The sequence below is a fragment of the Passer montanus genome, unplaced genomic scaffold (assembly GCF_014805655.1).
Source record: "Passer montanus isolate IOZ18808 unplaced genomic scaffold, ASM1480565v1 scaffold74, whole genome shotgun sequence".
NCBI lineage: Eukaryota > Metazoa > Chordata > Aves > Passeriformes > Passeridae > Passer > Passer montanus.
In genome coordinates, this window is record NW_024372592.1 from 2,121,980 (window position 1) to 2,137,669 (window position 15,690).

General features: G+C 39.6%; 1 protein-coding gene across 9 annotated transcripts in view; it reads left to right on the forward strand.

Moving 5' to 3' along the window:
- CELF2 (CUGBP Elav-like family member 2) overlaps window positions 1-15,690 on the forward strand; it is a 547,089-nt gene that overhangs the window by 344,373 nt on the left and 187,026 nt on the right. The window contains exon 1 of one of the 9 annotated variants that reach the window (XM_039730888.1): window positions 743-799. The exons of the other annotated variants lie outside the window; for them this stretch is intronic. The gene's annotated coding sequence lies outside the window, so the exon portion shown is untranslated. Of the gene's footprint in view, window positions 1-742; window positions 800-15,690 lie in introns of those variants that run through there. 9 annotated transcript variants of the gene reach the window in all.

Genomic DNA, 15,690 nt, shown 5'->3' on the forward strand with positions numbered 1-15,690 from the left:
AAGGCTGAAACGTGCATCCAATTAGATGACTCTTGACTGACCTACATAACAGTTCATTCATGAGATAATGTGACCTGGAGTCATGGAGATAGAAGCCAGTTGATTGAGCTGGCTTGGCTGTGTACACTGCAAACTGTCCAGTGATTGAGGAATCATCTAAAATTAGCCCTACACTGTACGTTGTCGAGAGCCTTTCAGATCCGGCTCTGTTTCGGTAATATTTTTTTTAAGAGATGGGAGTATAATTTGTCACATTGTAATTCTTTAATGCTTAACTTTATTAGCACAAGGTACTTGGGTATCAAATAAAAGGAGTAATTAAGTGATTTATGCTTAAGGTCTGCTCTCAGTTCAGGCCGTAGGTAGCCAGCCTCCCATGAAGGGGCGAGGGAGTGCACAGTATTTACCACTTCCTTCAGAGAGCTACAAAATGGTGCTTTTTGAAGATGAACCTCGTTGTGCATGTAAATCCCAAATGCCTATTACTCCACCTCAAGTTAAAATGCATTTTTGTATTAAAGGTTATTGTGTGTTTGTAGAGAACCACAGGGTGTTTTCCTTAGCTTTTGCCTGATACATTTGTGAACTTGAAGCTTTCAGCTGTAAGGGGAAAAAAAAGTTAACCAGGGAGCGAGTGGTTTCAGCGTAACGACTAAGCGACACTTCTTGTATTGCTAAGCCACAAAGGAAGCTCAGATAAAGGTTGTAGGTCAGAAAGAAACCTTGAGGAGCATGCTCGTGAAGTGAGGCACTTGAAGAAAGGCTGCAGCTGTCACTTCCACATCTGAGGGGCTGTGAGGTATTTTAACCATTTTCTTATTCTGTCCTGTCTTAAAGATTCGTTAACAGAATAATGTAAAATTATCTGGTGTCCTCTGGGGCATAAGTCCTTCCATTTTTTTTTTTCCCCTCAGTAAGTGCGGTAGGAGCAGTCTGTGCTCTGTCATGTCCAGTTTCTCTCAGATGGAGCTGCCCTGGTGCTGACTGATGCATGTCGTGAGGAGGATGGGGGGACATTTTGTACAGGGAGGCTGTGGGCTCTTCAGAACACATTTGGGACACAGCACCGGGGCTCCTGAGGCTCTTTCTTTTAGTAGATGCATCTCGTGGGGGTTTTACGTGCTCTTAAAGAGCAGGTTGCTTGCTGCCTCCTTCTCTGTCTCTTCCATGGTTCTGTGGTTAACTCTGTGCTGGCACAGTGGTGATCCTCTCTTGGGGAGGGTGAAGATTAATCAAAATGCCCAGGAGCTGGCTGTCAGATGTCCAGCAGGAGATTTCCTGAGAGTATTTTTTTTTGATTCCTTAGGGGTTCAGGGTTTTTTTTTATTACTTGACGTTCTATAAGCAATAATAAGGAAGTGACAAGCTGCACAGCAGTGAAAAGGCGTTTAATTTATTTTTTCACATTGTACATTTTGCAGTGCTTCCATATGATCTTTTTTTTTTGTGATGCATACACATTGTTTGGCTTTGAATGAATAAATTGTTGGGAATGCTGGAGAGAGAAGCAGCAGAGAAACTTTATATTTTGCAGGAGTTTTTTGGTTCAGACAGACCACTTGGGCTCCAAGCTGAGGCTGAAATTGCACAGGGCCCAATTAGTGCCTGTTACCTTTGCTGTTTGCTCTTGATCGGTTGCAGAGACAGAGGTTTAATTAAGCAGAAATGGGGATGTGGAGTTAATGTTCATTATAACTAAAATCGAAACAGCTGTTTACCTTGCTGAAGCCTTGTGTGTTAATGTCCATAAATCTCACCTCGAGGAGCCAGCCTCTGTACATGCCTTTCCAGATACCATGTGATATCATTTTACATCCTCATTTTCACAACATATCCTAATCATATTAATTAACACATTAGGGTATAATTCTTATTGTCTGCAGAAATTACTTCAATTAAAACTATTAACATATTATCATGATTGTTATGGTATTTGCAATTTGCTTTGTTACTACTCAACAACTATTGCAGCAAACCCAAACGTTTGAAATCAGCATAAAATTGTCATGGCTGCTCTTTTCCTCTTAAATGTCACATCAGGTCTCACTGTAAACTTCCTGAATAAGCTCTGTTTCTGTGCTGGGGTTTCCTCTGTGAAAAAAAAGATGTGTGAGGCCATGACTCCTACAAGTTGAGGCTAGAAATATTTTGTCTTGATTAGGCTCTGCAGTGCCTAACAGGAGTGTGATCACTGTGCAAGTACATATGGAAAGAGTAAACATATACAGTGGAAAACAAGACAGTAATGGATAGAAACTGGTCACATTCATGCTAAAAGAATTTGTAGGTTTTTTGCTTTTTTTCTTTTCTTGGTCAGAGCTATGAGTTTCTGGTCTGATTGTCTTAGAAAAGGAATGAAGTCATCAGGCTAGCTTTAATATTGAACATTTTCAGATACAAAATCTTCTTAGAGGCAGGTGAAATGTGCTCCCTGTGTAAGAGGCAAAATTTTTTGTTAGTGTAATTGAAATTTAATGGTCTCATAAAATATTGTTGTTGTTGTTGTTGTTATTATTATTATTATTATTATTATTATTATTATTATTATTATTAATCCACATCTACTTATTAAGAGAAAAGAAAGAACACTGTTATGGGGGAGGAAAGCTTCAATAACACATTTGAGATGCATATAGACATTTGTCTACTCCTATCCAAGGTGTTTTGCTCATCCTTACTCAGAGCTTTAATTTTTGGAGCTGAGAGGTGGTGAGGGCAAGTAGTCAGATACCAAGGGCATCATTGGGAGGGGTACCTTGATAATGGGGGTTTCTTCTTCCTTTTTGCCTTTATGAGCATGATGTTGATGGTTTCCTAATCCTTATTCAGGGTTCTTCTTCTGGCTGTTTTAATGGTTTGGTTTGGGTTTGTTGTTTTTGGGGTTTTTTTTTAAATATGTTTTCTAACATTCTTTTACACCTTGCTCATTCTCCCTTGGATTGCAACACCATCCATTCAATATGTATGTGATGTCTTACATAGCTTGGTACTTTTTCTCTTACCCTAAAACCACAGATTTGCATTTTGTTAGGCAGCTGTAGGTGAATTTTTGTAGCCCTGGGGTCTTGAGTGTCAGGCTGTGCCCTGTCAAATATCTGCTTGTGCCTCCACTCCTCTGCACTGTACCTTGTATAGCCTCTTCAGAGTTCTCCATTATGATACCAGGTCTGTGTTCCTCTGCACTCTGTTGTTACCTTGGGATCATAAATATTTCATCCTGTGCAGAGTAACTGCGAGTTACTGCTGTCTGTATAAAAAGTGCACATAAACCACATCATTATGCAAAGACAAGCAAAAGCAAAATATATTAGGCAATAGCCACCTGGCCATTAAGAAAATTGCTGCTGCAGCTAAAGCGGCTAAAATGAAGCTCCAAGTTGGGCAATACAAGTGTAGGCAAGACTGACGTGCCTGGGGCTGAGGATGTGCAGGCTCAGCACAAAGTCTGTGCCCTATTTCTGGCATCACTGGGCTACAGGACATGAATGAGATCACTCTTTGGGTGTACCCTTACTTGATGGGTGACACAGGATGTCCTTTCTGGTTTTTGGGTAACAACACCTTGAGCTGTTGAAATAGAAAGAGATAACTTTGCCTTTACAGAGCAGGTGCATATTGGTGTAGTATTAGCAGGCAAGTTGAACAGAAAACAAGAAATTTTATCTAACTGAGGTAGATAATTGCTATCATTATTCTAAGCCGTATGTATTCTATTCATCTTCATGATATTGATGTAACAAAGCTGTTATCTTCCTTCACAGATAGAGTATTTATCTTACAGTTGGCCTAGGATGCCTCTATAGTCAATGGAAAAAACATTTCTACCTCCATTTTAGTCCACCTGAAGTCTGAATTACCCTCTAAAATGATTATTTCTCTTCACGGACTAAACAGGAAATCCCACACACATAAATTTAATAAATCTGAGCCAAAGAGATTAGAGATTTGTCTGTAGCAGATGAGTTTCAGAGCCTGTGCTTTCACAGCTGTTACTAGTAACTAGCTTAGCTTAAATTTATTTCCTATATGGAATATATAGGTGACTGCTATAGTTTAGACTGTACTGTTGTTATACATCAAATGAGACATGTCCAAATGGGCAAGTGTGGAATTCAATTTTCATATTTCGAATGAGAAGATAATGCCCTAATCAGGTCTTGTCTGTCTGATGCACTCAGTGGCACTACTCAATTCTTTTCAGTTTGGCTACCACTCCAAACTGTTCAACCATCTGCTGATAGCAGCCGAAAAGATGACAATATAATAAATTACCAGAAAAAGTTAAGATGCGTAACATCTGCTCTCCACCAAGCTCAAGCATCTTCCCCGAATTGATGTTCTGTCATCTCCTGACACAGTCAGGGAAGATTCCTGCTCTGAAGCTGTAGCAAATTCCAGTCATTTACAGCTGGACCTACATTCCAGGCATCCATCCTAGGCCTAAATAGGAATAACAATAAAGAAGGGAAAAGACAAAGGCAGGAGAGCACATAGTTTCTCACAATGCCTTAAGAAGTTCCTGGCCCAGGTAAAGGCCTTCATCTACTCATTATTCATTATGATTAATGAAGAAATACCTGATGATGGCAAGCAGAAATTTGCAAGACAGAAATAGAAACTGCTGCCTCTTCAGAACCACATGATTGTCTGTCCTGGAACTACGCTGTGCATAATGTTTTAATCAAATAACAGTTTGCTCAGTAGCAATGGACCACATTGATTAGTGCAAACAGAATGCAAACGTACTCTAGATAAGATTATGTAGCTCCAAAGGTGCTGGTAGGCAGACACTGTTGAGAAAATATACACATAATATTTATTTAAAACGTTCCTGGAGCCTCCTTTGGTGTTATTAGTCTGTCATGAAAATCTGCAAACACATACTTACCAGAAACTCACTGCAAAACATTAGGCAGTTAGTGAAGTCAAATACAGAGGGTGGATGCCACAGCAGAGCACAGTTAATGGTTGAGCTGTGACTTAACTTACATCCAAGTGCAAACATAATTAAATTAGAAAAAGTCCTGAACCAAATGTAGGAGGTGTAGCCTGCCTGGAATGCAAAGATGAACTTGGATCCCATCCTACTGCTTCAGTCTCCTGAAGTAGAACTGGAGGAAACAGAAGTCCAGAGTTTAATCCAAATTAAAAGGTATAAAACAAACTAGTAGGTGCCACAATATTCTGCTCATTATTGTGATACAAACTTACACAAAAGTAGCTGATCTAAGAAAAAAGACTTATGGTCTGGAAAGTTTGGTATGCATTAATTTGGGAGATTTGCCTTACATTAATTAAACCCAAGTTGTTTTCTAGTTTTCTAAGTTTTTTCAAGTCTAAAATCATCCTCTTAAGATATTATTTCTCTAAGCACAATAATTGATTTCTTCTCTGTTCCTAATTTCTCTGACATACACAGCCCTATCAGCTGCTTACACAGTGAAGAGGTGAAGGGGGGCACTCCTTCAGCACAGGTACCTCCATAGTAATCTCCTGTGATTTTAAGCTTAGTAAAATTCCACTGGATCTAAATTCACCTTAAGCAGAAGGATGATCCTTGTAAATAAATATGAAATAATATAATGTATTTATAAATCATAAAAGAATACAAATATAATTGTAAAGAGTGTAAATACCTAAATGCTCCAGTAGCCTTTAGTATATAGCAAAGCAACTGGATTTGATCCTGGAGAGTGTATTCCACACTGTATTCCCATGAGTCCTGCTCTGCCACAGATATGTCATCCATCCATCCATGAAAATCTATTCCTCCAGGTCTAGATTAGAAAATGCTCCCCCCTGTTTTTTCCTTGTAACTGTAGTGTTCATCATTCCCTCTGCTGCTTCTCCTTACCTCCTTCTGTCTCCTGGTTAGGCCTTGGGGCTGCTGTTCCATAGAACCAGTGAGTTTTTCCTCAGCTAGGCCCAGTAGAAGCAGTAATGAAGTTCTATTTTAGCTTGTGTGATTTGGCAAGCACTGGCTATGATGTGATAATACCTGAAATAAGGAGCCAGCAGGCTGGGCTGGCAGCAGGAGCAGGGAGCACCACGGTGGTGGTTAATCTGAGATTCTTGCCATCAGTGCACCTGGATGTGTCTAGGCACAGACACTCAGGTTTATGTCATACTGCACCAGCCTGCAGAAGTCCTGAGGGGTTGCTCAGCTGAGCTGGTTTGGTTTGTATGCACCAGTCCTGTTTGGAAAAGGTGGGAGGGTATAAATCTGTGTGCATGTGTGTGTCCCTGACTGACAGATTTAACCTAGTGCAGAATTAAACCTGTGGCTGTCACTGTCTCATCCCAGCGTGGTGACCAGCTGTGCCTGACTGATACAACAGGCTGTTTTCCCTTTTAGAGGTATTATTTATAGTGTTATCTTTTGGAGTAAGGTGTGAGACTGGTGTATTTGGCTGGATAGCAATGCCAGTATGTTCGTCTGCTGCAGGGTAGAGGTGATGTTTCTAATCAAGCTGAGGCTGAATGGAGTTTCCAAGAGGAGCAAGGTGAGATTTCTAAACAATTTAAAGGATTTGGTTCAGAACAGGCATTAATCAGTCATTAAAAAGCAATTGCAAATAACTATTACTTTCTGTCCATCTCTAGTGTTTCTCAAGCATGTCCCTGGAAGCTCGACACCATTCTGCAGCTTTAGCAGTAATTTGAATGCAACAAATCGTACCTGCAAAGCACAGATGTTGAAAGCTGAAAAATCTGAAGGTGCCGTATGTTTTCTGTAATTGAAAGCAGGTGCCCTGAAGGAAGCAGAGATTCTGTTTCACTTTATGAAGTATCTAGTTGGTAGAGCAGGCAAAAAAATACCTGCTAAAACTTCATTTCCTAGGACTGGATAAAACAGATCAAAGCTGTTGTTTTACGACAGCTCTTGGGCTCAAACAGGGGATCAAGATCCTGTTGTGTTGGGCAGCACTGGCAAAAAGTAATTAAGTCACAGAGTTTGGAGTTGTAAATAAATGGAACTACATGTATTTAAAGGATGGGATGAGGGGAAAGACCATGATACAGAGACCTCTTGGAGTTATTCCAGAGGAAGACTAGCAAGACGGTTAGAGGGATGGAACACATCTAGGAAGAAAGGCTGAGAGAGTTGGAGCATTTTCATCCTGAGAACAGAAGGCTCTGGGGAGACCTAATTGCACCTTCCAGTACCTAAAGGGGTCTGGAGAGAGCTGGGGAGGGACTTCGACAGGGACATGTAGCGATATGGAAAAGGGAACTGGCTTTAAGCTCAAAGAGGACAGGTTTATATTAGGTATTAGGAAGAAATCCTTTCCTGTAAGGGCAGTGAGACACAGGAGCACATTGCCCAGTAAAGTTGTGGATTCCTATCCTTGGAAGTGTTCAAGGCCAGGTTAGACTAGGCTTGAAGCAACTTGGTCTCATGGCAGGTGTCCCTGCCCATGGCAGGGGGTTTGGAACAAGATGATTTTTAAGGTTCCTTCCAGCCCAACCCATTCTGTGACTGTGTTGTATGACACAATAACCATTCCTTGTTCAGCACTGAAACCAGGCCCAGCATCTCTGTCAGTCTGGGCATTGGGGTGGATGCTGCATCCCAGGTTTGCATCTCCCAGTGGTCCCACACCCAGACACTCCTGTCATTGCTCCAGTGAATGCTCACATGGGGGGCTGCCAACCTATCTTTTGCCTCAGTTGTTGTTTATAAAGAATCCAAGCCTAAAAATTATTAAAAGCTATGAAAATTTGTGCTTTGGAGCCTATAAGGTGAAGCCTGCAAGGTAAGGAACATAAGTCCCTGGTGAGTTGTAGCTGCAGCTCCACCTGCAGAGCTCCCAAGCCTTTAGGGAGGACTTTTGTATGTGCCTCAGTTTACTTATGGGCAGTGGTAAAAGCCCCATGGATCCTCTGAGAATTATTTAGTTGTTTGTGGGGGGATTCTGCATGGTTTGTGGTACTTTTAAGACATTTAAGATCCAAATGTTGTGCACCCCACAAGATTTAGCAGAACTGTATTCAATCTGAACATAGTCTGTAGGTGTAGGTAGTATTTGATACTTAAAGGCAGAAAAACAAAATATCAGAAAAGCACCCCAAATCATCCAAATTTACTGATGCCTCCAGCCAGTTTTGTAGTGCTGCAAGCTGGGGCTACCTCCACTTCTGTTCTGTGTTTTGGTGGTTCTAGCAAGCATAGAAAGATGAAGCAACTTTGATCAAAACATTTTTTATCTCTTTTTCTTATGAAACAGATAGTGCCTGGCACAGAATCATTGTACAGTTATTTCACCTCTCTCAAAATACTTTTCTTAAGTTCTGAAAGTGCTGACTGACCTGCATGCACCAGGCTTAAAGCTCTTGCTCCCATTTAAAGAATCTTCAGCACTTTCACTATACTCTTTCTCTTTGGATGGCCCACAATTTTTTTTGTCCTCCATCAGAGGAAGAGGCAGAGGCAGACATTTTCTAAGACTTTTTCTTCTTTAGTCCATCAAACCAGAAAGAAAAAAAGTCCTTTGTTCACATTGTGACAGAAAACATAGGTTTTGCTGAGAAAATAGTGAATTGTGTTTGCCACCTTTTTCTAAAGGCCAAGAATAGATGGAAAAATTTGGGGGGAAAAAAGTGGAAGAAAAGGCCAGGTGTTTAATATATATTAGTCAGTTTTTCATTCTTTTTGACAATCTTATTTAACTGACTTAATATTGGATCTTAATTCCGGCCAAAATTTTAGAAACTAGGAATTTAATGACCACATCATTTCTCTCTGTGTAGCTTCCTATACATGAAAGGTCAATGTCAGTCAGACTGTACCATTTGGCATGAAGATGAATATAGAAGCTAAAGAGGATTTAAAAAATACATGATCTGGCATTTGAAAGTGGAGTCTGGGAGTTGAGTCCTGCTTTTATTCCTTTATCTTCTGGTGACCTAGCACTTCTTCTCTAATGGGGAATGTTTACAGATTTAAATCTTTTTTTGTTCCTACTGCATGGCAGTGAGGAAAGTTCTGCAGGGGCTAAGTCAGATTTTTAGGTAGGTTGAAAAAGTGTCTGGTTGATGCTACTTTCCCTAGAGACATTTCTGTGCAGAAAGTATGTAAAACAGGGTTAATACTCTCCACACCTCACAGAACCTGAAAGAGAAGTCCATTTACCTAAAAATCTGTGGCAGGGATGTCTGGTCCCCTTGTTTCTTGTTATTGACTGTGGAAAGAAGGGGAAGTGTCTGGGTTACTAATGTGGTATTTACCGAGGCTTCTGCAGCTCAGTGAAACCCATCTGAGCATTAGTGCCTTAATTTTCCCATGTGAAACATGGGTTGTGTCTTGCAGTGGAATCGTGATCCTTGCTGCTTCTGTGTTCAGAATACCTGGAGAAAGAAGGCAAAGTTAAAAGGCAAGGTGGTATATTCAGATCAGGGTGGTGCTTGCTCTTAGAACTGCAATGCACAGTCTGAAAGTACAGCACGGGTGTGGACATAGAATGAAAAGCACAGCACTGAAAAATAAATTAGCATTAGATGGTTTATAAGCTTTATTTCTTTGTGCAGTGGTGCTTTTAGGTGTTGTTAGGTATCTCAGGAAAGGAGTTGAATATTTCCAGTCTTGGAAATATCCACTTTAATGTGCACAGCAAAGGTGGAGGGACCTCATGTTTATGATTTCAATACTTGCAAGCAGTCAGGGCTCTGTGCAGAGTCCCTCTGCATCTGCTGGCTTGCTATTCTTTATTTTTAGTCAATAACTTTTGGTAATTGCATCAACTTCTCAGTTGAAAAATATATATATTAAATATGGCTTTAATATGCATTGTTAAAGAGTAAGAGACAGCAGTCAGACAGCCTGCAAAAATGTTCTTACAAACGTTATAACAAATGTTATACAATTTCTGAATTTCCAAGATTTTTTATGAAATGAAACCAGGCTGTATAAGCCACATCTTCTTGTCATCCATTTGCCTTTCTCTGTAATCACACAAAGCTCCCTTCTGGCATGTGTGAGCCCTTTGCACTTCCAGTGACACACAGTTCATGTTTTCCTTGGTCTGTCTTGCCAGCTGTGTGACCCCATCGTAGGGTTTGAATTGTAGTGAATGCATTGACATAGTTAAAATGATTGAAAGCAACACAGTGATTAGATTTTGGGAAAACCTCATTGAGGATGTAAAAAAATATTTTTTTTACTCTTTCTTATGCAGCTTGGAGATAATTCATAAGCTTGAGATATTCACTGATGGTCCCTGGACTTTGAAGCACATCAGACTAAAGATACTCTGGTGGTGTATGACCAGCTTATCTGGTTTTTAAGGGTTTAAAATGTGGAGTTGAACCTGGGAATCAAATTGGCCAACAAGTTAGAATCTATTGTCTCAGGCTGTTTATAATTTAGTCTCTGTCTCACAAGTTGTTTGAACAGGAAGTGGTTCCAAAGCACACATTTAGCATTCACTCAGGGGTTTTCCTTTCTCTGTCTGCAGTAGCTTCTCTTATGGAAGCAGAACTAAAGGGTCTGCAAAAATTTGACCTCATTGGTGTTCGCAGATGCTACACTGAATATGAAATTACTCTAACTGCACTTCCTTGGGGGCTGCTAAAAGATTTCTGTAGCTTCAGCCACTGTGATGTGATGTTCAGGATGACTCCTACTTTTATAACTGCATATTTAATTGTCTATCTTAAAGAGTGGAGGGTGCTACTGTGGAAGAACTTTTCCCTTCAAATGTATGTTATCTTGTTTTCGTTTTCTCTTTTATGGTTTTGTCATGCATATGTAATATCAGCTCTTCCAGAATAACTTTACTGTATTTAAAGTATGAGCTGAGTTTGCAATTTGATGTAACCTACATTGAGGTTTCTCCTCTATTTCTAGGTACAGAGAAATCTTGTATCTTCTCAGGATGCCTAGGTTATCAGGCACTATAAAATATCCATCACTCATTCCTACATCTAGTATGACATTTTTAGACAACAAAAAGTCACAGTCATTAATTGCTGCAAACTGCCATTTGTAGCAAAGTGGGACAGATTTTTTGAATGAAATCTGAGATGCTCTGGTGATCTTTAGCCTCTGCAAGACAATTGTTCTTTGCTAGTAAGTACCATATAATTTATTAACAGTAAAAAACTTTGATGCTTTCTATCCTGTCACATAAGACCGAGCTGCTGCTGGGGTGCACAAGATATGGTTATGCTGCCCCTGAATAAGAATGCACTTATTTCATACTCTCTGACATTTCAGTTTCATCCCTCCATGATCTGATGGCTTTCTCTTGTCACTTCTCATTTTCATAAGGTATTGCTCCTGCTGTTGGTAGTAGTAGTAGTAGTATCACGTGGTAGCTGAGGTTCAAAGGTCCCTCAGGAGATCTCCAGTCCAACCTCCTGCTCAGAGCTGGGTCAGCTGTGAAATCAGCCTGTGTTTCTCAGCGTGTGATACACCTGTGTCTTAAAACCTCCCCAGATGGAGACTGCACGCTGTTTCTGTTCCAAAGGCTGACTGTCCTCATGGGGAAAATATTTTTACTTCTATTCAGTAGGATACTCTCCTTTTAACTTGAATATGTTGCTTCTTGTCTTCCTGTCATGCCAGGCAACGGACCTGGTCTTGTTCAATCTGAAGAGGAGAAGGGTTCAGAGGAACCTCTAGGTATTTATGGGAGGATATATGTCACATTCATATTTTCTGAAAAATCCCTTCACCCAGGATTCTTCTCCTGGGAAGCTGAGAAGCCTCACAGAAAAAAAGAAAACAATAATTATCTCATTGCTTCTCCTGTGTTTTGCTCCTTTGGAATGTGGTTGGAGATTGTTTACCAACAGGTGATTGTTTCATTGGTTTCATGTGAATGGTTTTGACTTATTGGCCAGGATCAAGCTGTGTCAAGGCTCTGGAAAGAGTCATGAGTTTTTTATTATCTTTTTACCTTTGAGTAAGTATCCTTTCTGTATTCTTTAGCATAGTTTAGTTTAGTATTCTTTATTATAATATGGAATCATAAAATAATAAATTAGCCTTCTGAGAATACGGAGTCAAATTCATCATTCCTTCCTGCCACGAGGGCACCCCGCAAATACAAGAGATGTGGAGAAGACAGAGACAGGATCTCAAATTGGTTGATATTCCCATAACAGCTTATCAGTGAAGTTTGGTCTGGAGCTGTTCACACTTTGAGAAGTCTTTGAAAGAAGGTGCTTTAAAGAGAAGTGATCTCATTTCTGCCAGCTGGCAGTGTGTGTGAATTTAAGGAATTATTCTGTCCCTTCTTCTCATCCTTGACTCAGGGAATCCAACCTGCACTGTGTGACATCTTGCCTGGCTGATGGCAGAATCTGCCTGCCACTGTCTTAGTCCTCTGGGCATCCACAGTGCACTGGCAGTCTGCTAATACATGCAGTGAGGCTTGTTCTGCTCCTGGTTTTCCAAACAGATAGAAGGGGTTTTCCCCTGGATTTACTAACTCTGCATGCACAAAAGCAGGAATGGTTGTCTCCATTTTTGCATATTTCTGAATTTTCTCTGCTAGAGCTGGCTCATGTTAACTTACTGCCTGAAGTTATACAAATTATTGCTGCAAATGGTTAACACTTAAGGAGATGGGGAAATTGCTGTTCAGACAGTACCTATCAGTCTGGGGAGCAAGCACACAAAAACTTGTTTCACTAAGACAGAGTAGCACCCAAAGGCAAAGAACTACGTTGGTGTTCTTGAGCTATTTAATAACATGGGGTTTGCTTGTTGTTTGGTTATTTTGTTTTTTGTTTTGTTTGTTTTTAATCTGCCAATAAATGCACATCTATTTCAGCTAATTTTTGGGGGAAAAAAAATCATGTGGGACTATGCTATTATTTCCTTGTTGTGTATCACTAGGTTTTTGCATTTTTTTCGTAATCTTAAGAGAGAAATGAAAGCAGATTACAAATCAGGGCTGACTCTCTGATTTGCATTTCTAAATCTTACAAGACCCTGTTCCCCCAGCATGGCAAATTACTTAGGTACCAAATTCAGACATAAATTAAACAAACCTCTGCTGCATTTTGCTTCTGATCTGAATTAAAACCTGTGCTTTAATGAAAAGAATATCCTTTCCAGTCCTTTTAAAGGATTTCCTACATTTCTCAATTTTAGGTATTTGTTTCTACTGCTAATGAATCTTGTGCTGCATCCAAAGCACTCCTGAAGGTTTCACAAAAACATAACAACATCTTCAACATTTGCCTTCTAAATCTGGAGGGTCATGAACGTAAGGAGTAGAAAGTACAGAAGGAGGAGGATTTGAGATTTTATAGCAAATTATTCTCCAAGGGATAGACAGAGGGCTTCTCTTCCTGGAGCAATGCTTAGTAGCTAGACTATGATGCATTTTAACTTAAGATATGACTAAAAAAGAGGACTAAATCTTTTTTAACAGCTATTTAAATTACAGCATAAGCTGTATAAAAGCATCTGAATAGCTTTACTACACCAAAATTAATGTTGACCTAGCCTAGTAGCTTAATTCCACAAAACCCAGAGAAAATGTATAAGTGACAATAAATAAAATAATAGTGAGAGTTCAAAGATCTTATTCTTTTTTTCCTGTAGCCTCTCCCAGAAGTTTTCAAACTGAAACATGGTGATTTCCAAACCTGAAGTTGCACCTACGCATTTGTTTTAAATAGATTTTGTTGAATTTCTTTTCCACTAAGGAAGAATTTGGCAGGTTTTTTAGGTCCTCATATACTGGGCTATTTTGAGAGAGAACTAGATATATTTTCATGATATCACTGTTTGCTGCTACATTATTTTACCCTTCTGTACATTAATAGTGCTGAGTTATTAGCATCATCCCACTCATTCTGTGTTGATGCCAGCGAGGTGAATAAGAAAAACATCTGCCTGGGAGGTAGAAACGTGTTTTTATATATGAATGCATAAACATGAAAATTCTACACCTTCTGCTTTGAACTCACACCAGAGAGCACAGGAGAGATCTGTGAATTTTTGCAGTTGGGAACTGGCCCTTGTGTAAATCCAGTGGGAGGAGGTGGAAGGGATAAGGTGTCTGTCCACATCCGTGTTAATGAAGAAATAATCTGGCAGGGCGACTGCTTCCTCTGGGAGTAAAGCTACGGATGTTGTGACACTGGGACACACATGCTGTCACTTCCTCAGCATTCATGGACTGCTTTGTCATTCATTTAAGTCTGTGTTGTGTTGCTTGAACTTAAAGGCAGTGCTGGGAATATTTAAGGTAATGTTGAATATTTAAGGCAATGTTGATCCTTCCCTTTTATTTGCTTTGGGTTTTTTTTTTTTTTTTTGGGTTTTTTTTTTTTTTGGTTTGGTTTGGTTTGGTTTTTTTTTTTTTTTTTTTGTGGTTTTTTTTTGTTTTGTTTTGGTTTGGTTTTTTGTTTTGTTTTTGTTTTTTGGGTTTTTTGGGTTTTTTGTTTTACAATGCTCTTTCTTCCTAAATTTATTTTTTGAAATATTGTAATTTTGTCCACTCAGGATGGATGGGGTCTGTTAAGCATGGCAACTCGTGATGGATGTGCAGCTCCATGGCATTGATGAGGAGATACAGTACAGGAAAAAGATTGTTTAAAATAAACAAGGAGCAATTCTTGAGTGTTTTTTTATATTCAGAGAGGTGCATCTACTTAAATTTCCCAGGATACACTGAGCTTTTACTAAATATCTTAACAGGCTCAGGGGTCACAGTGATCCTCCTGTTGATACTAAGGAGTTTTCTGGCACCTGTCACCTCCATGGAAAAACAGGAATGTCAGGAGAAGAAAGCAGCATTAACATCTTGATAGATGTGTGTTGTAACAGCATCTTTAGACAGAGCTCGTGTGCTTCTCGAGGAAGTTGTTTTTTGCCACAATAACTTGAGTTTGAAGAGTCTTGTATTGAAAGGTACCTATGATAAGATCAGGTCTTCCAGAGTTGTCTGCAGAGCCATTCAGGAAAAGCCCAGGCCTTGTCACTCAGTTCTGCCCAAAGTTTGCATTATTAAGTACAAGATGGAAACAGAATTCCCTCTCCTCTTTAATCCCCTCCCCCTTTATCTTTTTAGGCATTTAAAAATATTGCATTTTGTAGCATAATGGAAAGTTAATCAGAAACCTGGCAGATAAGGAATCCTAGAGCAGTGGAGATGCTGTACAAACAGCAGAGCTGTGAGTATTTAGCAACATCACAGTAGCCTTGTTTCACATTTGCAATTAATACACGTCTGTGTTTGCATTTGTTATAGGACTCTTGACAGCACCAACATAACAAGAAAAACGAACAACCTGAGTAATAAATCTCTGGAGGCATTCAGCAAGTGCCATAGGGCTCATTAATCTTGATTATTCCCCATAATAGATAACTTCACAAATCATCTATTCTCCCCAATGATGCACATAAGGATAATGTATATGTAATAGCCTCCCATACTGTAAAACCCCAAATAGAATTTCATTTTTTAAATATAAGTCTTGACAAATGCAAGACAAATATTTATAGAAAAAGGATGGGTATGAATAACAATGCACTAGACTGAAACAAGTAGAGCAGTGACTGTTGTGAAAAGATGGGGTTTGGCTTTGTATGGGGGAAGGGGGTTCCTTTTATGATGTCTCTATTTGAATCAAGAAATTCATTTATTTATTTATAGCCTGAAGTAGATGGGATTTCCTTGCTGAGAATTTTGGCCTGTGAGATAGAGCAGTCTGCAGCTGCAACCTTTA